Source organism: Anser anser (assembly GCF_964211835.1).
Source record: "Anser anser genome assembly, chromosome: 4".
Classification (NCBI taxonomy): Eukaryota; Metazoa; Chordata; class Aves; order Anseriformes; family Anatidae; genus Anser; species Anser anser.
The window spans coordinates 38,013,373-38,035,148 of NC_139724.1; the positions used below are offsets into that span (position 1 = coordinate 38,013,373).

The window sequence follows — 21,776 nt, forward strand, 5'->3', positions numbered from 1 at the left end:
GAAAAGAGAGAAAGTGAGAGTCTTGTCTTTCCATGGGCTGCGTACAGAAGAGCTCTTCCATGGGGGCACAAAGCTTTTGGAAGAGAAGGGGCCGAATTGGTGATTTAACATACCTTCACAGCACAAATGTTTTGACTAGTACCTTGCTCAGGACATCGTGGAAATGGCAAAGGAGAACATTTCTTTGCTAAATGCCATTCTGTTTGCACGAAGGTCTTTTCCTCTATGAATTTTGCTGGCTGATACTGAGAAATACTGACTTATTCAGGCAGACTGCGCAGAGGGTTTAGTAAGTAGAGCAGTTTTACCTACTGTTGGTCTCTCTCCATCCCCTCTGTTCTTTAAAGAACATCTCTACAGAAGAGGTAATTTTAAGTGAGAAAGCTGTAGTGTTTTTTGTCCTGAAAATTAAATCTCCTTACTCCTAGTCCAAGTACGAAGTATGTTACTTCAAGGACAGCTGTATTAATGGTATTCGTTGTCTCTTTAATATATTGCTGCTTCATTGCACGGCTCCTGCTGGCACCTCAGAGCTTGGTGTGGCAGGGTGGCCAAGTGGACCATGGGCACCCCGAGACCTTCCGGCCTCCAGCTCCCTGGGGAAGTGCAGGTGTGTGGAAAGGAAGAGCAGGGAAGCGTTAGAGAGAACGATGTTCTGTCTGCCTCCTTCCTCCCGTAAACACTAGGGATTAAGTCGTTCCATCACAGACCAAAACCATACCGGGTCCGAGCTGAAGGTCACTTCTGTTGCTTTCTCTGCCAGACCCTGGCACGGTGACAGCAAGGTTCTGGTTTCAAAACACACCCAGAGGGACCTCGGGAAGCAGCAGCACACGAAAGGTCAAGAGCTGAGTGTCACTACAGTACATTTATCAGACCCCACGTTTGACTGGCCTTGCAAGCGACACAGGCAAGAGCAGAAGAGAACATTCCCCTTTCCCTGCTTTCTTAAAATGAGTGCTGGGCAACGTTTCTGTTATTTCTGAAACCTCCCAGAAATAAACATCAACAAGAGCTAGAGAAGCAGAGCTAGCAGCAGCACAGTCTGTGTGTACGTTTGCTCCGTGGGGTTTCCTCTCCCCTCCTGTCAATTATTCTTCGGAGGAGACTTCTGTGACTAAAACAATAGCAGGCTCCTCTGCTACTGGCTCTGTTTGTGTCAGCCCACCAGCAGGGATGCTTTGTGAGCCAGAATGAAGACAAAGTCCCAGAAGACCAAGAAATCAAAATGAGAGGGTCTGCCCACAAAGCACAACTGAAGTTTTCTCTAATTTCGTGGCATTCCCGGCTGGGTTGTGGTCATGGCTGACACAAGACAACGGGTTCCTGGTGGATCTCAGCCTTCACCGCCGCGTGTTGCTTGCAAAACCTGCCAGCTTCCTGAGGGCATTCTGGCCTGCAAGGAGTGGGCAGGCAGGAGCTGCCGCAGGAGTTAGATGCCAAAATCAGGCAGCCCCAAAGGCTGCCAGCTTGGCCTACCCGTGATATTTGTCCTGGTTTTGATTAGCAGCTGTTACCCAGGTAGAGGATTTATGTGAAGTGTAGATCAGAATGTAGAATTACGTCCAGCCCGGGAGTAGTTCAGTTCTGGGAGCTCTGGGTCAGAGCGGCCACTTGTCCAAAGTGCAAAGCAAATAATCCCTTGACTTGTGTTGGAAGGGCTTGCAGTGAAGGTCTTGAACAAATTTATACAGTCTCTTTTAATCTGGACAACACTACTGCTGCTAGGATCTGTGCATGCTTCTGAAGGAGAACAGCAGAAAACAGAGCACATGCATACGATGCAAAACTTGTCATTTCCATAGGTAGAGCTGTCAGCCTGGCTGCTGGTACAAAAGTGCCAAGAGGAGCATTGTATTTCCCTGGTTTTGTTTTTTGTTTGGAACTTCCTACAACATCTCCTTGTGCAGAAGAGATGCGAGGCAAAAGTACAGCTGAACAGATGCAAATCAGGTAACTTGGAAAGATCTAAAACGTGTAGTGAACTTTCTCACACATCCATATGCTTCACCACGTATTGAGAGGGAGGGAGGAGACTGTTAGGAGCAAAGAAGTAATGTGGTGGTGTTTCCTGTATAAAAAGAGCATCCCAGCAGCATGTTCAAGGAAGCATAAGCTGATTTTGATGCTGATCTCTGGATCAGAGTGGGGCTTTATGTAGCCACATGGGGCGTGAATGACCTGGGGAGAAGCTGGGTACCCGTGTCAAGGCTGGGTGAGGCTTCTTGTGAGCATCGGTATTAGTTGTCTGTGAATTGTGCAGCCTCTGAAATGGTCTGAGATCTGAGTTCCAGGCTGGCACCTGCGTTTCGGTCCCTACAAAGCTCCGTTGCCACTTACCAGAATTGCATTACTCGGAGCAGTTCAAGCCAGGGTCTCTTGGTTTGAAATGGCTGACAGGGCTATCACAGGCCCCGCACTACTTTCAGCTAGATCTCATTGAGGCTTTCTGAAGTAAACCTAGACGGTTTCCAGTGTGTGTTAAACACTGTGCCATGAGTTGCAGGAATTTTAGGGAGATGGCTGTGGTGCAGCACAAGTGTGGAACCAAATGACCAACAGTGGGCATGGTTTCAGCTGTTTGATACAAAACTAATCCTCCCTGTGTGTCAGTGAAGCTACTCGATCGCTTGTGTGCCTCTCCAAATTCTGCTCCATGGGCCACTATCGGGGTGTTGTGCGAAGTGCTGTTTGTTGGATATGAATAGCATCCAATTTGCCTCTATTCTTCAGGCTTCTTAAAGCCCAGCCGAAAACAAATGTAGTCAGCAGCTTCTGCTGTGAGTTTATTAATGTTCGGGCATAGAATAACATTCCCATTAGATATCTTCTTTGGAATAAAGTGCAACTGCTGACTGCTCTGCCATTTCTGTGCACCATTATGTGGTAGATTCGTGTGGTTAGTGACAGTAAATGCCAGTCTAACGTTGCTGATTTCAAGGCAGTAACTATTGATGTGAACCGGCAGGAACAGAAAGCATTTCCCAAAGTGTCTTTCAGCTTTGAGGTACCTGTATGTTCAAAGGTCTGATGCTTAGAGATCTGATACTTGACATTTTTCAAAATCTGGCTCCTTGATATGTGTGAGGCAGCCTTAGTATATGAATTATTCTGGAAACGAAAAGGTAGGGGTTGGGGCATTTTTTTTCTCTCCTGCTTCTATGACTGACAACCTGAAATTCGCCCTCCTTGGCCAGCAACCTTGTCTTCTGCTGTGGGGCCTGCACTTGCCCCCTGAGGGCCTAGGAACCAGGAGCGGAGGTGACAGCCACCGCTGTCACTCCTCTCCTCTCCTCGCCACTGTCCCTTGCTCCTCTTCCACGTCCTGCTGCTCCTCCACGGAGGCCGAGCTGACTCGCTGCCCACCTGCTGTAGGGTACTTCCCTGGAGTTTGGGAATGGCAGACCTAACGTTTAGTCTGCGTCTGGCTGCTTGGATTTCTAATCTGATGAAACCTTGCTCCAGATTCCTCTCTGGAGGAAATGAAGGAGGAAATGGTATTTTCTCCATTTCCTTTACCTCGGTGTCACCCTGTGCATCACCTGATGAGCAGATACTATGCTTGAGAAACACTTAGGGGATTTTTTTCCCCACACTTTTTTTTTCCTGACAAATGTAGACTCTGTCGACCCTTCCATTTCCCTTGAAAGTGTGAGTTATAACGATGTTCAGGGTTTTTAATCTAAGCAGATTACAGGCACTGGATGTACAGACATCAATTTATTACATTTTTCTTCCATAATATTGATTAATGGGAAATTTTCTGTGTTGTGTAGGCCTAGCTTCTGGAAAAGTCTATTTTATTCTTGGGAATGATTCACTCATACTGTAAGCGTATAGCTATGCTATCATGGCACATTTTATTCAAAGGGGATGGGAAGGAGGAAATACTTGCTGCTCTAAACCTCACTGTGGTTTCTTTTGCATATCTCCGTGGGCCAGATCTCAAAGATGGAAAGCAGTCAGTCCTTTCTGCGGGATCATTTTAAATCAAAGGGGGAAATACATTTTAGGCATGTAAGAAGTATGCTGTGTATGCCTTCAGGTAACTGAACCTCCAAAGTTAGGTAAGAATTTCATCCTGAAATGGAGCTTTCCGTGAGAGTCCATCTGCAGCGGCCCTGTCCACACATCTGTTTTGTTGATTGCGCTGGTCCGTGTCCCAGAGCATGTGTGGTGCCGGCCAGGGCTTGGTGCCCAAGGAGATTCTGGTCTGAAGGGAACAAGCAGAAATTGCAAGTCCCCAGAGTGGGAAGAGAGCTGGGGAGAAGCAGACCTTGAAGAAGCTGAAGGTACCATTGGGTCCCTTCCTAGAATCCCCAAATACCTCCTCAGAGCCGAGTGGTTCACCACCAACAGGCGGGAGGACAAAGGGAGGCAGGTTCTCTAGTCACTGTGCCAGAGTTAAAAGTGTGAAAACAGCACCTTGGACGCCTTGCCTTATTTAAGACCTAGTCAGTCTGTCTTTTGTGCCACAGCTCCCCATTCGTCTCAGAGCTGAGGGCATGGCTTGTGTCAGGACTTGCAGCTTGTTGGCCTACCAGCTTGGTGGCATCAGGAAGCAGGAAAGCTGGTTGTGGTGTTCAGAGAAGGGTGGTAAATCACGATCTAAAACAAGAAAGAGAAGAACCGTGTCCCATGTATAGGGGACGTCGAGAGTGCAAAGCTCTTCTCTGGCTGGAGCAAGAGCTGATCCTTGTGGGGTGCTGTGTCTGCCCCTTCCTGCAGGACTCGGTCTGCAGCTTCCTCCCGGTACTGCGTGCAAGCAGGCAAGTGGGAAGTCTACCTTCCCTGTCAATCAGAGCCCCCCAAGCAGCGGCAGAAGGACAAAATTGGCAGGATTCTTGTCAGTTTTGCTGCTGCCCATAGGGTACTGATTATCATTAATGAGTCTTATTGATTTCACTGTGCAGCTTCTTGGGAACAACAGGAGCAGCCTGCCTGCAGACTCAGAAACACAGTATGCCAGTAGGTCGTGTTTGGAAAGTTATCTCTGCAATCGCAAGGGCTGGATTTTTTTTCTGTTTTGTTTAGTTCAAATTAAAGGCTAGATTCTGCAGAAGCTGATGATTTCAAGAGCCACATCCTTCCCCAGTCGCATCAGGAAATCATTCCACTTACCACTGGTGAGTAGGTGAGTGGGCTTCTCAAGCCCTCAAAGAAGCAGCGCTCTCAGCTTCGAGAGAGGAAAGGAGTCGTAATGTGACAAGGGTCTCTCGGGGACCTCTGGGTATAATGCTTTCAGGCCAGCCTGGTTCTTGTTTCGGTACTGGCTGGCCGTGACTGCTGCATTGCTCCTCCCATGAGGGTGATGCTCTTTGCCCCGTCTTAGCAGCAATCCTTGCTGTAAGGTGCTTTCCTGTGGAAATAAAATCTTCAGGGTCAAAGCCCCAGCTGAAGCGCAGTGCGTGGAGGGATTCCCCCTTTACCTAGACATTATGTCTCCAGCTTGTCCTCCCCCAGATCTGGGAAGGAATGCCAACAAAAACAACTGCTGTTTGCCTGCCTGCCTGTTTGTCTTTTGCTACAACACTGAAAATAGGAAAGTTACTGTGCCACCTCTCCTTTTATTTTTTTAAGTAGCAAAACAGCTGTTTCCCAACAATTTTTCCTCTGGGTTGAAAGCCCCAAATTTCTGTCAAAGCACCCTCCAGGCAGTCACTCTAACTAGCCGTACTCAGGCCGGTGGCATCCTGTTGCCTGCCTGGTGCTGGGATCCACAGGGGGTTTGCAGCTCGCAGAGTGCAGGAGGAGAGATCCTGTGATTAACTCCATCCTCTCCCCGTGAGTTGTTTTCTTGCATTGTGAAAACAGCTAAGGAAACAACCTTTCCCCCCACGTGTCCTTTTATAAAATTAGACGGCGCTTCCTCTCGCTGCCCCCCTTATTTTAGCGGCGAGAGTGGCAGCGTGTCCAGGCAGGAGTGACGGCAGCCGGGTGACATTTATCCGCCCGTAATCAGCTAGCTGGCGCGGCCCTCCGCCTTTCAGCCTGCACTGCTTAGGATCACACCAGATTTCTGACCTGCCAGAGCTTCGCTTGGAAGGGACAGCTTGAGCCTTAAGCCCATTAGCCAAGGGCTGGCCCTCGGCGCAGCGGTGACGGGTGGCTCTGCGCGCAGGCAGGTCTCAGCTTTGCTGAGATGGATGAGCTGGGAGGGCAAGTTCTTCTTCCCAGATGCTTCCCCAGTTCCCAGCTGCGCGCACAGTCCCTGTGCTGTGGAGGTAGGACGAGGACTTCAGCCCCCTCAAGGTTTTTGGGCACAGCCACGGGCATGGGGCCGAGCCGGATGGCTCAGTGGTCTGACCTGGCATGGCAAACCCCCTTTCCCTAGGTTCCTGACAGTGGCTGTGGCCATGGCAAGTGCTTAGAAAACTTTCCGCAGCACTCATAAAGCTGCCCTTGGAGCAAGGCCATCTTATAGAGTCTGCTTAAAATTAAAAAATAATAAAAAAAAAAAGAATAAAATGGAAACATTCCCTCCCTCCCCCATCTCCTTATCTCTCACTTAAAAGCAAAGGAAGTTGAACGTTTTAAAGAGGCTTTGTTTCTATGGATTAAATGAATTGAAATACAGCCGCTTCCTCCCTTGATTTTCTGCCCTCACCCAGGTAAAGAGCTGATCCATTGAAATATTGACTATCATTAGTCTGAGGTTTGGGTTTTTTTCATCTCTCGATGAAGCACAGATCTTTTTTTGGTTACCGTCAACCTTCTCTCGTGGCTGTTCCCGTGTAACACTTCCCCTTTGATATGACAATGACTTTGCACAGGGAAAGGACCTTTCCCAGAAGAAGAATTGTTTCAAGAACTGATGAAGGGTGAAAAGAAATTGGCAGCATATCATTAAAAAAGCTGAAAGAAAGACAGCGCACCTTGGCATACAGAAGAAGGGGGAGGGAGGTGGCTCTGAAGGCAGCAGAGAGCATTGCTAAGAGGCCAGCTTAAAGCCCTCTTAACAATGTGCAGTCGCTCTCCCCGGCTCGCCCATTGATTTCCTCCTGCCCTCCACAGGCCTGGCTGCAGTTAAACCTTGTGTCCTCCACGTGATGCTGAACCGAATCAGATTCTGCTTTTAGTTGTTCGATCAAATTTTCCTTCCTTGAGCTTAGAAGGCACACTTGGGACTTCATAGTAATTGCCTCCCCACGCTGAACTGCTGATACCTTTATTGGATTGGCGTAGGGTTTCAGAGGACTGTGTTTAACATGCAGTGAGCCGCAGCAATGCAAACAGCTCCAGTGTTTAAACAAGCATCCATTAGGCCAGGAAACAAGACAGTGCCAGCCCATTTGGTGCTCTTTAGTGCTGGCAGCCTAAGGTGAGCGGTGCAGCAGGGCTTGCTTGCGGGGCGGGGGCAGGATGGGGGAGACACGAGTGCAGCGTCAGGAAAACAAGCAGAGCATCTCTGTAGGGCTGTGAGAAGTCAGCGAGGGGGGGGGGGAGGAACTGTTGCGACTGGGGACATGTGCAAAGCTCATTAATATCTCATTATGTTCGAATCGCAGTCTCCCAGCAGATTGGCATTAACATGTGATGTGCTGGAGGAAGGGGCTACGGGAGAGCGGCAGGGATATTTTAAGCAAGCTATTTTATTTTTTTTTTCTTTTTCCCTTTACATTGAAGAAGCGGAAAAAATAGTGCGCGTGAGGCAAGGTGCCAGCAAACCACGATGTTTTGTGCATCAGCCCAACACAGTACGCTCCACCAAACGAGAACGGTGCTCCGCTGGGCTTATCGTAGTACCCACCAGCATCACGCAGTATTTCTAATAAACCTCCTTTCTTTTCAGGAGTGCTTAACTCAGCTGTAAAATTTGGCTCAGCGTGAAACTTCCAGCATTCAGGAGCTAAGCCCAGGATTAATTCCCCCTACCCCAACCGGACGGATTGGGAGTGCTGGGGGTGCTGTGACATTTTGCTTCCCTCTGTAAGTTCGTAGAGAGAATGATGTTGGAAATACTTTTTTTCTCATGCTCTTATACTGAAATAGCTTTTGTTTCATCCTTAGCTGGAGCATTGCAGTCATTAGCTTATCAGCTGATAAGCTGCAGTCATTAGCTTATCAGCTGACATCAGTGCCCATACTGGCTTCTGCAGACCACATACATTTTTCTGATAAAATCTTGGCTGCCATGTTACCAGACAAATAACCATTAGTTTTCAGGCCAGTTATTCCTAGATTCTATAGACCTGAACCTATAAATCTTCCGAGAAAATGAAAGACAACTCCCAACAACGGCTTCCCCAAGGAAGAAAAAGCATTCGGGGACTTTTTATAGCAGGCTCTCCTCCCTGTGCTCACAGTTACTAATTGCCTGATTTATCCCGGGAAACTTCCATTGAGAAGACTCTAGGCAGGAGAGGGACAGAAAATGAAGTGCTGTTGTGCTCTGCAGCACTGGGCTTTCAGGCAGGAGGCTGTTTTACTGACATGTACCAATGAAATCTATGTTTTTTGCTCTTCTGCAGACAGATAATCATTCTACTATTGCATACAAAAATCATTTTAATAGGTGCTCTATTTGAGGAGACATTTATAGCCAAACTGTAAGAAAATCATTCTCATTCAATTCCTTTTGTGCTACAAGAGCAAAGCAACAGTTAAATTAGCTCTGACTCTTACAAAATGCTTGCAAGCCTATAGATCTTGGTTCAGACTGCATATTATGTTTGAACTTCATTGCCCAGGCTATTTGTTATGTGTTTATCCTTCTTGGTAAACTTTCTTGTACTTTTATGGAACAATATTGGAGCCCTCCAGTGGCCAAACTAATCATTCTGAGGAATGGAGTTCAAGTTCTGCCAGGGAGGTCGATTATTTTTCTCTATTAAAAAATTAATATTGGGATGTTTTTGTAAGCAAAATTTACAGAGAGTTTATTCAAGTCACAGCATCTTATGTGAAGAGTGAGGAAAGCTAGGAAAAAGTATGAGTAGTCTCTTTGCATAGCTAGGATCTCCATGTATTTATTCTTACATATTTTCAGGAATTTAATGAGCTGATTGTTTAAATAAATTCAGTTAGATTACATTTTCTGAGAGGGTTCCTTTGTGCATATAAAGCAGAGAAAACACATTTGGGGTAGCATGACAATTCACGTTTCCTTTCCTCTCTGTGCTGTGACTTTCAATCTGCGGTGTGGCAGGTCTGCTCCCCAGCACGGTCTGTTTTCTGTGCATGACGTTGTCATTCCTATGAGGGGCTGCAGCAGGATGAGTTTGGCTTTAAGGCTCCCTTGTTGGCTGCTCCCGTTCACTTTCTGCCCGTGATACCCACTGTACGTGTGAAATAATAGATTTTATTTATACTGTATGCCATGGACACTAGTAAGAGGGCTATATTATGAGTTCTCCTCGTAAAGAATGTTGAGGTCCCCTGGAAAAGCTGACAGCTAAAGTCACCCACACGTGTCTCCTCTCATTTGGTGTGACAGTTACCACAGCTCTTCCTTTCCAACACGGAGCACCCAGTGATGCTCCCTGGGAACCCCAAATCGGATAGGTAGGTCACGGTAATGTTGGAGTTTGGGGGGGAAGCGAGAGGTGACCAGGGGATGAGGAGAAAGTGTGTTCATTTGTTTGTCTTTCACTAGTGTGACCAGGGTCTGATGCTGAGTCCACGTCCAAAAAGCAGTTAAGCGAGCGCTCGAGGTTGTTATTCCTGCACTGCCTCATCTTTATTCAGGGGTCACTGGAAATGGGTTTGTACCACTTGGTGTTACAGAGCTGCAGCTTTATAAAATCATGTATTGCCACCGAAATGCTTCAGGATGAGAACACTCAAGAGCTGGCAGAAAGGGGTTTCTGTTTGTTTGTTGTTTAGTGAAAAGCTTCTAAGTGGGTTTTCTTCTGCAGGCACTGCAGATACAAGAACAATTGTAGCGGAGCATTTAGCCCAATATCCTCCCTGCAACCCAAGTCAGGAGGCAGAGTGCAAGGAGCAGAGCATGCACGGTGTCAGCCTTCCCCAGCACGCCTGCCCCTCTTCCCCCAGCACCACTGTAAAACCCACTGGGTGAGCCCAGCTGTCAGCAGTTGGCTTTTGCAGCCCCCTGTACAATCAAAGGCTTCTTCTTATTCTTACAGGGTGGGGTGAAAATGAGGGAAGCCAAGCAACTGAGTGAGCTGCAGCAGGAACTTGTTGCTTACGCTGCAGATAGGGGCAGGTTGTGCAAATTCCTCTGGCTGGCAGTCGCTGGGATTCCTGGAGCAACTTGCGGCACCGTTTTGCCTTCCATGTTTTGCGTGCGAGTCTGAGAACTGCTGCAGGAGATGGTTGCCCAGCTCCAACTGACTTTTTGAGGGAGCTGCTAATGAGGTCAGTTTTTCTCATGGCTTTTCCAGGACCCGTGAGCACCAGCAGAGCAGGGAAGAAAGCAGTCGGATAGATGGGGAGAGGCCAAGTGCAGAGCACACGCTGAGGGTGGGAGCAAGAAGTGGCCTTGTAGCTGTAGGAAGGAGGCTAATGCTCCGGAGCCGCTTTGCTTTCTGCAGTCATGTAGCTTATGTGTGAGGCACAAACTGTGAAAATATGGGAAATGGTGGCAGGAGAGGAAGAGTGGTGGGAGCAAGCGTTCCCCCACCTGCCTGGTGCACCTTTCATACCCATCTCCAAAGCCTCCCATTACCACCTGGAGCTGCTGCCGCCGGTGCTAGCTTACCGCTTGCTTTCTGTAGCCTCCTCTGACGGCTTCCACCACCCAGACGAGAGCTTCAGGGGTCCGGCAGAGCTGCGGGAGAGTGGAGGAGGCAGGCAGCCGTCGTAGCTCTTAGCTCCTCATGGGGCAGCAGCTCTAGAGCAGCTTTATCCCCAGGGGCTCCCGCCTGTGCGTGCCTTTACGGAGAGGCGCTGTGTGGGAGCTGGGGAAGCCGGAGTGCACGGGCTGTGTCTGGCAGCCCTGCTGTGCTGGGACCGAGAGGCCAGTCTGCACGGTGCTGTGGTTTAGTCTGGAGCTCTGTGGTTTGAACTTCTGCTAGACAGTGGCTGCTTCGGGAGGCGGCGTTCCCAAGGAGGGCACTGTGCACTGCTGCAGGACGTGTCCTGTCCCCTGCATCTCCTTAGGGAGCCTCTCGCCCACCGTCCGTCTGTTATCTCGCTGCCTGGTAAGGTTTCCAGGTCCTGTACTGAGAGAACAACCTTGGGTAGTTTGTGCTGCTGTAGGGAACACTGGAGGGGGAAGAATATCTGCTGTAGGTTCAGGCATGGCAGTGCTTTCTCGTTAGCAGGGAGAGGAGAAGGCTGCCACCACTTTACTGATGAGTCAGGGAAATCCACTCCGCCTGCAGCGGGGAGTGCTTCTGATATGATTATTGTGGTTCTGAACTCGGGGTCTGGCAGTACCAGGAAGCTTTGGGTTTGGCAAAAAAATAAAATAAAATGTGACTTCTGTCCCCGGGCATACCGAGACCATGGTCTCCTGCAAATCCTTGCTGCGGCCACCAGGATCCAGAATATTCAGGGTCGGTTCTCGGCTTGGTGCCTTCCACCTGGCCTTGAAAAAAGTCACTCTGAGGCAGCTGTGCATTTTAAAGCTGGGCCCTTAATGTAATTCTGAAATATGCTAATTGCCAGCCTTTTGTTTTCATCTGACAGTTTTGAAAAGCTTAGAAGAAAGGAGGAAAAATAAAAGAGTATTGTAAATAGCCCTAGGAAAAACCTCAACCTGCTGCCCATCTAATTTCCTTTATAAACAAACTCTCGTACTAGGGAAGCTTTATCACCCAGCAGATTTGTGCACAATCCTGTATGCCTGATACCTAGTCGATTTTCCATCTTTTCTTGAGCGTGCCTGCTCATTGTTGAAGTTGTTACTAAGGTTACTACCACTGTTATTAAATAAGGAAGAAGTGCTTGCTTACCCCAAAGCTTGTATATATTTCCCTGCTATCTGTGTGTCTAATTAAGCATACTTTTTCTCTCTCTCCGGACTGTGCTTAGACCATCATGGTTATAACGCTGCTATTTATCTGTAATTTAAACTCACAGTGCCTCCTACTACCTCTCCCTTTATCCCTGCCTCTTTTAAATAGTCCAGAAGTGATTACGCATGTAGATAATGAAGCAAGAACTTGGACCTGCACAACTTTTTTTCTCCCCTTCGCATTGCAAGAAAATAAGCATCTTTCCAAGAGCACATGTAATACCATAATTATAGGCCAAACTATGAAGATTTCATTTATTTATTTTTTTTCTTAGAGTTTGGTGGGACAAAACTGAAGCCTCTGGAAATGAAGCTGGAGGGAGGACTTGACACCACACAGACAGAAATCTTAATTAAACACAGATGTCAACAGCAGTAGCATGTAATTAGTGCCCTAACTGTGACTGGGCAAGTAATGGTGGTGGCTTGGGGAGGATCCAGATGCAGGCATCTGACTGGATGCCTCCCTTTGAGCTAGTTACCGAGGCTGCCTTTAAGGTCAGTGAAAAAGAAAGACACTTCTAGAGCGTGACTTATGTCATCCCTATCCCAGCCTGGTGTAGGGGATATGAATCGTGGCCTTAAGACTCCAAGGAATCAACTCGTTCTTGCCTGCAGCTTGCTTATGGTGCCTACAGGAGTTTGTGGGCTCTTGCTGTCCTGGTTGTAATATGTTTTTTTTGTTTTGTTTGTGCTTTGAGAAAATGTAAGATATTTTATACTCCTATTGGCTGGGCAGAGAATTTGAGAGATTTTAATTCAATTCTAACCGTGCTGCTGAGTTCATATACAACTTTAGGCAAGCTCCCTGCTCTCTGAAGTCAAATGCAGAGGTTTAATCTGGGTTTACATCTGAATGGCAGACAGCATTTAAGTGCTACATGATGGTTTGTATTTCTTTAGGCATACCAATTTTTTTTCTATTTTAGATTTAGCCCACCTGTGTTCTTCTCTGAGACCCAAATCCACTTAATTCTGGTAGTAGCCCAAGAGCACTTTATCAGCAGACTAACAAATTGGAAGTGCCATGATCCTAGGTGGCTTGTCACTGCTAGGACAGAAGAAAAAGGTGGGAATGCAAAGTCTTTTAAGAAGGAAAAATAAGATGCCCAGTAGGTGAATGCACAGCTGGTTTATGGTGCGTTTCTGTGGCTTATCCAGCAACAAACTGTAATGTCTTGTGTTTCGTACCTCTGAGGGGTTTAGTAAAGAACTGTGGTGTTCTCTGTGACTCAGCCTTGGATCTGGTTTACCTAGAGCATCTAACAATAGAAAATATTCCTTTGTCTTTGTTTATTTGACACCGTTAAAGACACAAGCTCTCAGAGGTGAACAGGACTTGAAATCTAAATTTTGTTTGGATTAACTGCTAATAAGTGCTTAGCAGGCCTACATGGCTGAGACACAAAACCATATGAATGTCATGGCAGCAACTACGTGTGTATGTGTGGAAAATACAGGGATTATTTTTCTCGGCCATCAGATGAAAAAGGTTAAAGAAAAAAGCATTGTGCACAATGGCCATGCACATAGCTGCAGTTTCTTCCTCTGGAGGGCTGTTTTCAAAACACACAAATAGATAAAAAAAAAAAAAAAAAAGGTTATCTGTTGGTATGTTGGTGCACGGCCACAAGTAACTGGGAATTTGGCCTGTTTAGCAGAGCACTGACCACCTCTCTCTTTGCCAGCGTTTATGTTTGTGAGGAGGCATCTTGAAGCACTGTACACCCTTGGGATTTTTGCAAACTTTTCCTGCCATTGCTACAGCTGAGTTCAGCTTCAGAACAGCGAGCAGCTTGGGGAATTGCCCTGCAGGCAGGCTGCTGCTGCGCGTAGGGACACTGTGTTGCTTTGGACAAGCTCTGAGTAGAACTGAGCACCTATATATATAGGCGTACCTGTATGGCTTAGGAAGGTAGAGATGTGGTTTCCCCTTAACAATAGCTAACGTTTTTTTCGGAAATGTTCGGTGATAAGATACTCTGGTGATGTGGTACCTGCAAAACTTCACGGAACAGCTTTAGGAGGAGGGCAGAGCAGCAAACATGAGACTCCTCTTCACAAGACTGGTTCCCACTGAGGTGATCAACATCAAGTGGCAGGTCACATCCAGCCTGTGGGCTCTTCCCCGCCTGTCAGAGTGGTTTATTTAGATTGAGCACAGGCACCTTTTTTCTTGATGTCCTTCAGACATCAACAGAGAAGCGTGCTCTAGGCCAGATGATTTTACAGCACTGCTGGCATTTGCTGCAGGCAGACGTCTTTTCTGGATGCCTCACAGCCCATTCCCCAACGCTGGGCATGTACCACCACATCTGTGCCCACGCTGGGCATCATTATCACGTGGCAAGCCAATGTGCATTCACGCTGCTGAGGAAGCTGCTGGGGGCACTGGGAGAAGTGGTTCACACTGCTCACCGGGAGGGCAAGAACGGCCAGGAGCAAACGCTGAATTACTTGGGCAGATTTCCTGCAGCTGCTCTCTTCCCTGGGTGCTCCGGGTGCATGCAGGGAGAGGAGAGATACAGCACGTTGTGCATCCTTTTTAGCATCTGCCCTTTGGGAAGCACGAAGCCAGTGCATATATGCAAATCAACTGCACTGTGCATGTATTTTCAGCCTAGAAAGGGGATGGAATTTATGCTGGGGTGGGACGGGATTTATACTGGGGTGAAGATGGCTGTTATAGAGGAAATAAGGATGATAAGACCCAAGCAAAGGTCTCAGATGGCGTTGTTGGTTGCATAAATTGTTCTTTATATTTTAGACTGCTTAGGGTGGGCAAGGTGAAGCATGCGCTTTAAATGCTTCGCTGAATCAGAGCCTTGATTTGTTTAAAATCTCTTTTCTTCTTCTTTATACTTCTTCAGTAGACTTAAATGGTGCATTTGCAGTTCACCCCGCACAGCAGGTCCAGCCTTGGGAGTCTGTGACTGATAATCGCCGGGATCTGGGAGACCAGACGAGTACTTTTCCATTAGTTGTTATTGCATGCCTTTGTGAGACTCAAGGTCAGCTTGAGGTGAAGGCATTGAGGCAACAAAGAAGTAAACTTTGTGTGGTTTGCTTGGCCATATTTAGGGCAAAACTGCTATTCATGTTTTTTTTCTGGCCTTTAGCCTGTGGCAAATAGCTCTCAAACAGTGCTCAGAATAATTCACAACGTGTCTAGGGCATCTTGTACAATCTTCTGAGTCCTTTAGTCTTCACAGGTCTTCAAGGATCCTGCAAATTTTTTTACAGTGCTGGCTATAACTTGTACTGAAAGGAAAAGGGAATGTAAAGAAGATTTGTTTCATCAGAGCTAGTGTCCAGCTCTGAAGAACTTTTGGTGCAGAAGAAATAATCTTACCAACTGGACCCTTAGTTCCCAGTGAACTTCACAGGAGCTGAGGGCTTCAGCGCCTTGTATGATTGGGCTATGTAAGACCCCATAGGTTTTGTAAAGGAGTCTTACAAAGCTGCTGCTGCATGCAGTCTTCTAAATAGATATGCAAAGGCAAGGCAAACAAGCTGGTCTAGCATTACTCTTTCCTAGAGATGGATCAAGCTGATTGTACTGATGAGGGAACTGTTTGCATGAAGGGGAAAAAAAAAGAAACCCATTTTGGATTTTTCCAATGCCTTTTCTATTTTAGCATTTTCAGTTAGTTTGTTGTTGTTGTTTAATGGCCTGTACCTTAGCACGCTTCTGCTTTCAGGCCCATCTGTCCCATGTTTCTTCTTTTTTTTCTTTTTTTTCTGTTTCCTGAAAGACATGGCTCAGGAGCATAATGAGAATTAGGACTTGGAAGAATTGTAGTATTACCTCATCAGCATGCCAAAGATTCTCTCCCTGGTCCCCCATCATGGTTGGATCTCCTTTGCAAGGCCTACTGCTCTGTTAACTTCTTTAACTTGTACGTAGATAACCTCCAGTCCTTCAAAAGTATTTCTCCTTGCAAAGAAGTCATCAGGTCACCTATGTCCTCAGACAAGCTGCACAAGCCAGGTGCAGGGGATGGCTGGGGAAGAGGAGACAGGCTTATGGAGAGAAATTCTGGGATAAATTAACCATTTTGAATCTGTTAGTTATGATCCTAATTTATTTTCCACTGGAAGGTTATTTTACGGTGGTGGAACCCAAAAAGGTGACTAACGTGTGGGCTTGAACAGGTACAGTATGTAGACTACTTGACATTCATTCCCATTCTTTTCTGATGGTATCGAACATTTTGCTTAGAAAACCATGAATTGAACTTAGTCGTGTGGAAGAATCCCTGAAATTACTTATCCCGTGTTGTTGTGAGGAACTCCTGATGCTACTTCATGCAACTACGGAATAAGTAACCATGTCGAGGTGAGGTGGTGCTTGTTGGGAGTTAACGTACCAGCAAAATGAAAGGGAGACAACTGTACGGTGCGAGTTCAGCCTTCTGATAGCTTGCTGAGAGTCTTCTGCAGATCATACGCTAGACTGGCTTCTGTAATACCGGAGGTTGAATAGGAGCTCACAGTCCTCAGAAACCAACAGGGTGAACGGAGGAGTGGTGGCATGCCTCCCTCCACCATCCCTCATCTCTTCTGTTTACTTCCTCGGCATTTCTCTGAGAATATTCTTGATAATTATATTATGCATGTAGATTGCACCATGGCGGTACTTTGCATGCAACTGGAAGGTAAATCGCTTGCTCTGAACATAGAAGGGGCTCTTTCCTCACAGCGCCTAGGCAAGATTTCAGTCTCTTGATGCTGAAGTCATAAACAGAGCTCGTATCTACCACTGCCTTAATGACAAAGGGAAGCAGAGGCAGGGGCAGAGAGCTGCTGCTCCTTCACAGAGTACAATGTCCCGAATGCCAGTTCACTAGGCAGGCAAGGTGGCACAAGCGCACTGAGCTAGCTGGCTAGGACTTGTGCCCATCCCAGGATGATTCGGGGCAAGATTTTCCCCAGGAGACAGTTTGTAGTGTCACATAGCAGGTTAAAGAACTAGTGAGTAGAGAATGAGTAACCATGGTGCAAAACCAAGCACGTGCAACGCTGCTGGTTGTGGTGCTTTGCTGCTGCTTAGTTTTAAATACAAGCTTCTTGCATTTCTTTTGTACCTTCATTTGCAGATCTTCAGGAGGTATAGCTTTAATAATCCGCAGGGTCTGCTTTTTATCATTAGTTTTTCTCCTGTCCAGATACAAAGCAGATTGGGTATGTTTTCAAAGGGTGGAGATTTATCAGCACAACTCCCAGACAAGTCAATTAGAGGCTGCCTGGCTAAATCCTCATAACACGCTTTGAAAGCATAGCTCCTGCCGTCTGCGAGGACAGTTGCGGGGAGAGCGCAGCTCAGCTGTGCTGTGTGAGAGACGGGAGCAGGCACTGCCAGCTAAGTAGTTTAGCACTCAGGCTCTTAGCACCTTCATTAAGACTTTTGCACAAACAGAGGAGTGCTGGCACTCCGTACGTGACGAGGTTACTGCTTTGCCAGTGTTTACCCAGTTGGGCTAAAGCAGGATTAGATTGGAGGGACCTGAAGAGGAGCAAGCCATGCAGATCGTGCACTCAGGCTGGAAGGCTGCTGACAATGATGACAGCATTTCATCCATGAAATAATTTGTGCTCTGAAGTCCAGTTAAACTTGCCAATAATTCCACATTGAGAAAATTAATTGCATCCATTGCCTGTGTTTTACTCAACAGCCTCCCCGGGGACCCTGCACTCCAAATCTCCTCAAAGCGTGTCATTTAGCATTTCTGCATTCATATTTAAGTTGGAGTTACGCGGTGGGAGAGACAGAAATTACAAAAGGAAAATATTTTAAAGGCAAACTGGAATTGATACATAAGATACGTGCACATATGTCTTCAGAAAGAGCACAGCTGTTTTTTCCCAGCCTGTTGTAGATGTACACAATTTGAGCAGCGAAGTTGTATGTTTTGTATATATTTCTCCACTACTTGTATATATTTCTCCACCCCTGCGTGCCTCGTTAGTGAGGTACTCTCCACTCTGTTAATTCCTACAGCAAAAAATGTCTGTCTTGCAGCAGTGCAATGGGGTGGTTTAGAAGAGTGCAGTAAACACCGGTAAAGATGTTTGTCTTGATTATTTTGGTGAAATTAATATGCACGGGGCTGGAAGTCCTCTGTTATCCCACGACTCGAGCAATGGAAGTACAAAACTTTGCACTGCGATCGGGCAGAATGGTGGAGTCCAGGGGGAGGCACAGATGCAGGCCTCTCTCTTTCTCTCTCCCACCTCCACAGAAACGTGTCTCCTTCCCTTCTCTTGCTCTTCCCTCTCTGGAAGCGCTGGTGAAAGCGCCTGCTGCTTCTTGCTTTTCTCTGCCTGTTCCAGCCCCTGCGAGCATCCCCACCTCGCTGGCTGAGGGTGGGCAGAGTCACGGCGTTGGCCTGCTTTGACTTCACTGCTGCTGTCACCGCGTTGCTCCAATCCAGGGTCTTTTTTGCTGCTGTTCCTCCCCGTCCTGTGCTTGACCTCCCAGCGTGATCCCTGACGGCCGGGTGGGCAGCTCTGGCGAGGGCCCTGTGTGCTACCTGCTTCCCATCCAGGCAGCCGCTGGAAATAGGAACTCCTCCTGTCCCAGAGACCCGGCTACCAAGCGAGGAGACGGATCGTTTTCCTCACTGCTGGCTCGTTCAGGCTTAACCAGTGCCCTGAGCATGCTTGTGCTCCTTACTCCTACTGCGGGTGATTTGTTCTCCTGATGACTGCTTGTGAAACCAAGGGCGATGGCATTTCCAGCAGCCCCAAGCCACCTGATAACAGGCAGAGGCCTGACCTCATTCACGCAGCAGAGGTTCCGCAGTGAACCTGCCGAGCTGCACAGGTTACCGGCGAGGTTGGCAGATCAAGGCTGTACCGGCTTCAAACGGATTTCACGATGGGAGCTTCCCCTGTGTTTGAGACATTTCAGTGGCCGACAGGAGCTGGGCAGGCCCAGCGTGGAGGAGCACAACATGTGCTGTAAGTGAGCAATTGCAATCCGAAATCAATCTGCTCTGTCAGGCTTCACCCTGTGAGTTAGCAGGCCTCGGTGCAGTGAGGAAGCTCGAGTAGTAGGGGAGCGGCTGGGCGCACAGAGCATTCCCAAAGGTTGGAAGCAGTGCCCTGTCCCCCGCCTCTGCTTCGCCCAGCCCTTTGTCTGAGGTCAGCTCTGGCGTTTGAAAGGCTGTATTGCTCTCCCCAGCATGACACCTGCAGCAAGATTAATTAAGATTATTAAGAGGCCAGTATGGAGCTGAAGGACCTCAGAAGGTGGTCAGGAGAGGTGGCTGTGGTGCCCTTTGGCACTGATGACTCCTTAATGTCCCTCTGAAGTGGCCCAGCAGGGGCAGGTGAGCAGGAGGTGAGGAATGTTTTCGGGTGCTGAAGCTGGATCTGGGGCGTGCAAACGGCGGTGCTGCTTGTTCCTTATTGATCTCAGGTGAGGTGGTTATGTCTCTGCTTAGGAGAGCTGTCGGGTCAAATCAAATTGCTTAGTGTCACTTGCCAGCAACCCCTGGGACACACACTAAGCTGCCTAAGTACTGTCTGAGTGCAGCACAAGATGCTCAGGGGTGAATTGCTGCAGCTTTTGGGGTGCGGGCTGGAGGTGGCTGAGGTGGGGTGCTTGGCAGAGCCCCTGGCGAGCTCGAGGGGAGGAAGGGAGCAGAAAGGTGGGGCAAGCTCAGGAAAACCTGGGAGAAGAGGTGCCGAGGCAGGCAGACTGATGGGAGGGAAAGCAGAAATCCTGCTGGGAGGGCCCGGGTTGGGTCTCAGCTCTCAGCACCGCTGCCCAGCTGCCAGGTGAGAGCATCTGCAAAAGCAGCCCCAGCCTCCTGGTCTGTGGGCTCGCAGATCCTCTGGCCATCGGCTGGATGTGGAGCTGTGCTAGGCGCTGCTAGCTGTGCTCAACCTCAACAAGCAGACAGAGGATTTAGTCTCTGCGCCTTTTTTTCCCTTTTTTTTTTTTAATTTTTGAAAGAGCAATAAAAGGACTAAACAGCCGCCGTCCTGGTCACTCCCCATACATAATTGAAATAGCTGCCCACTGAAGTCAGCGTGAGCAGGGGGATGGGGCCGGGTAAGTGGCTCTGACTGTTGCTATAACAACAGCACCTTGGTCTAATTTCTTTTGAAAAATGAATTGCTGCTGGTGGGATGAAGCGAAGCAGCTTCTCCCAGCAGACGAAAGCTCTGCCGACAGCCTCGCCGCTCCGTTGTTTATGTGTTGGGTATGCAGTGGCATGTCCGAGCGGCTCTGCCCAAAACTTCAGGACAGGTTAGATGAGACCTTTTGGGTCCACGTGCGTCTGTGTGTTTGCGTGCACAGCCTCCGTCCTCCTCCATCCACCCCAGTCGAGTCATTTAACAAGTCAACACACTAAAGTTTGACCTTTTCCTGCTCTGCAACAGGAGTTTCTCCAAAGGCATATAAATAACAGCGAGTCCTGCTTCACCCTGTCTTCCGCTTTGGGACAGAAACCTGCTTTGAAATGCGGTTCCATTGGCCAAATATTTTGTGTAAATAAAGCTAAAGGCCTATGAACCTGGCAAGCTTTTTATTTGTATTTTATTTTATTCATCAAGAGTCTTCTCCTATAAATCTCTAAGGTGCTGCTAATATCTTCACGATACATGCTGTCAGTTACTTGCACGAGCCGTATGCTACTTCTTAGAAGGAAGTGGAAGACGCTTTACAGGAGAATATTTTACTTCAGGTTTTGTTTTTACAGAGGGAAGGGGAAGTGCTGGGATTTTTTTCCAAGACACTGGAATCCTGATGCAGTAAGCTGTTAGCCAGCATATGGTCAGCGTATGATATTCAAGCCAGCCACTAGTTGACATGGTTGTCAGGAATGAAATCAAGGAATGAAAATGAACACTTGCATTGAAACAAGTTGATGAGAATGTTTGTGTGGTACCTAAAAGAGATGCATCTATTGTTAAGGCCCCCAGCCCCTCCAAAATGCTGGAGCTAAGATGCTTCCCCAGCTGCAAAGTTTGTTTACAGCCTGTTCCCTTCAAATAAACCTTTGTATTATGTTTCTGCCTACCTACAGTTGTTTGGTGAAGAAAGAGATTAGATTTTTCTAGTGTTTGTTAGCCCCCACTATCCTAAAAGATCTGAAGGAGAACAATGCGGAGCTAGAAACTTAGAATAGGCTTCATTTTGTTTTCATTTGCAACACGGCAAGATTTCTGTACATCTGATATTTGATGGAAAATAGTTTCCATCTTAAAGCTGCTTTTTGTTGTAATACATAATAAACACGGTTACTAATATTTATATACTAGGCCTGCTTTTACTTTTGCTAAAGTCCTTGTATATTTGTACAGGGGGACATCTAAGTTTCATAGCATGACTAAATCTTTAGGAGCTGGTATTTTTAAGGCTGGTTATTTGCCACTAGATAGTTCTGATTCTCTTGGTAAACATTCATGTACAAATAAGGTGTTGGATTCAGGATAAATTAGCAAAAGATATAAAACCTGAAAATGTATCGCTCTTACCCATATTTTGTAAGGGATGCCTTCAAACTGATGTGAAACACACGGAGTCAATCTTGTTATATTTCTCAGGAAATAATCACTCTTACTAATCCCTGGTGTGTTATTAAGACAAGTGAAGGCGTTTCTTTCTTATGTGGACTGTTCTTCGTGACCAGAAGTCTGTTCCGGGTCCTTTGGTATGAGCATTTACCATTTTGCCAGTATGGTCTTGGGGCGAAGCTTTGGATGTTTCTTTGAACCCTGTAAGTTCAGCCACTGAACTTAGCAGCCATTCAGTGGCTGCTTTTCTGACATGGAAGCAAAGAGGGATAGCGCCTTCTTCGTGAGACTGCTTGGGACTGGAGTGAGGACAGTAGAGAAC

General features: G+C 47.4%; 1 protein-coding gene across 10 annotated transcripts in view; it reads left to right on the plus strand.

The window, feature by feature from the left end:
* Positions 1-21,776, plus strand: part of MAML3 (mastermind like transcriptional coactivator 3) — a 273,831-nt gene that overhangs the window by 166,011 nt on the left and 86,044 nt on the right. Inside the window, exon 1 of one of the 10 annotated variants that reach the window (XM_083834891.1) lies at positions 7,440-10,320. The exons of 8 other annotated variants lie outside the window; for them this stretch is intronic. The gene's annotated coding sequence lies outside the window, so the exon portion shown is untranslated. Of the gene's footprint in view, positions 1-7,439; positions 10,321-10,954; positions 11,106-21,776 lie in introns of those variants that run through there. One more of the 10 variants, XM_083834892.1, reaches the window with a different exon arrangement.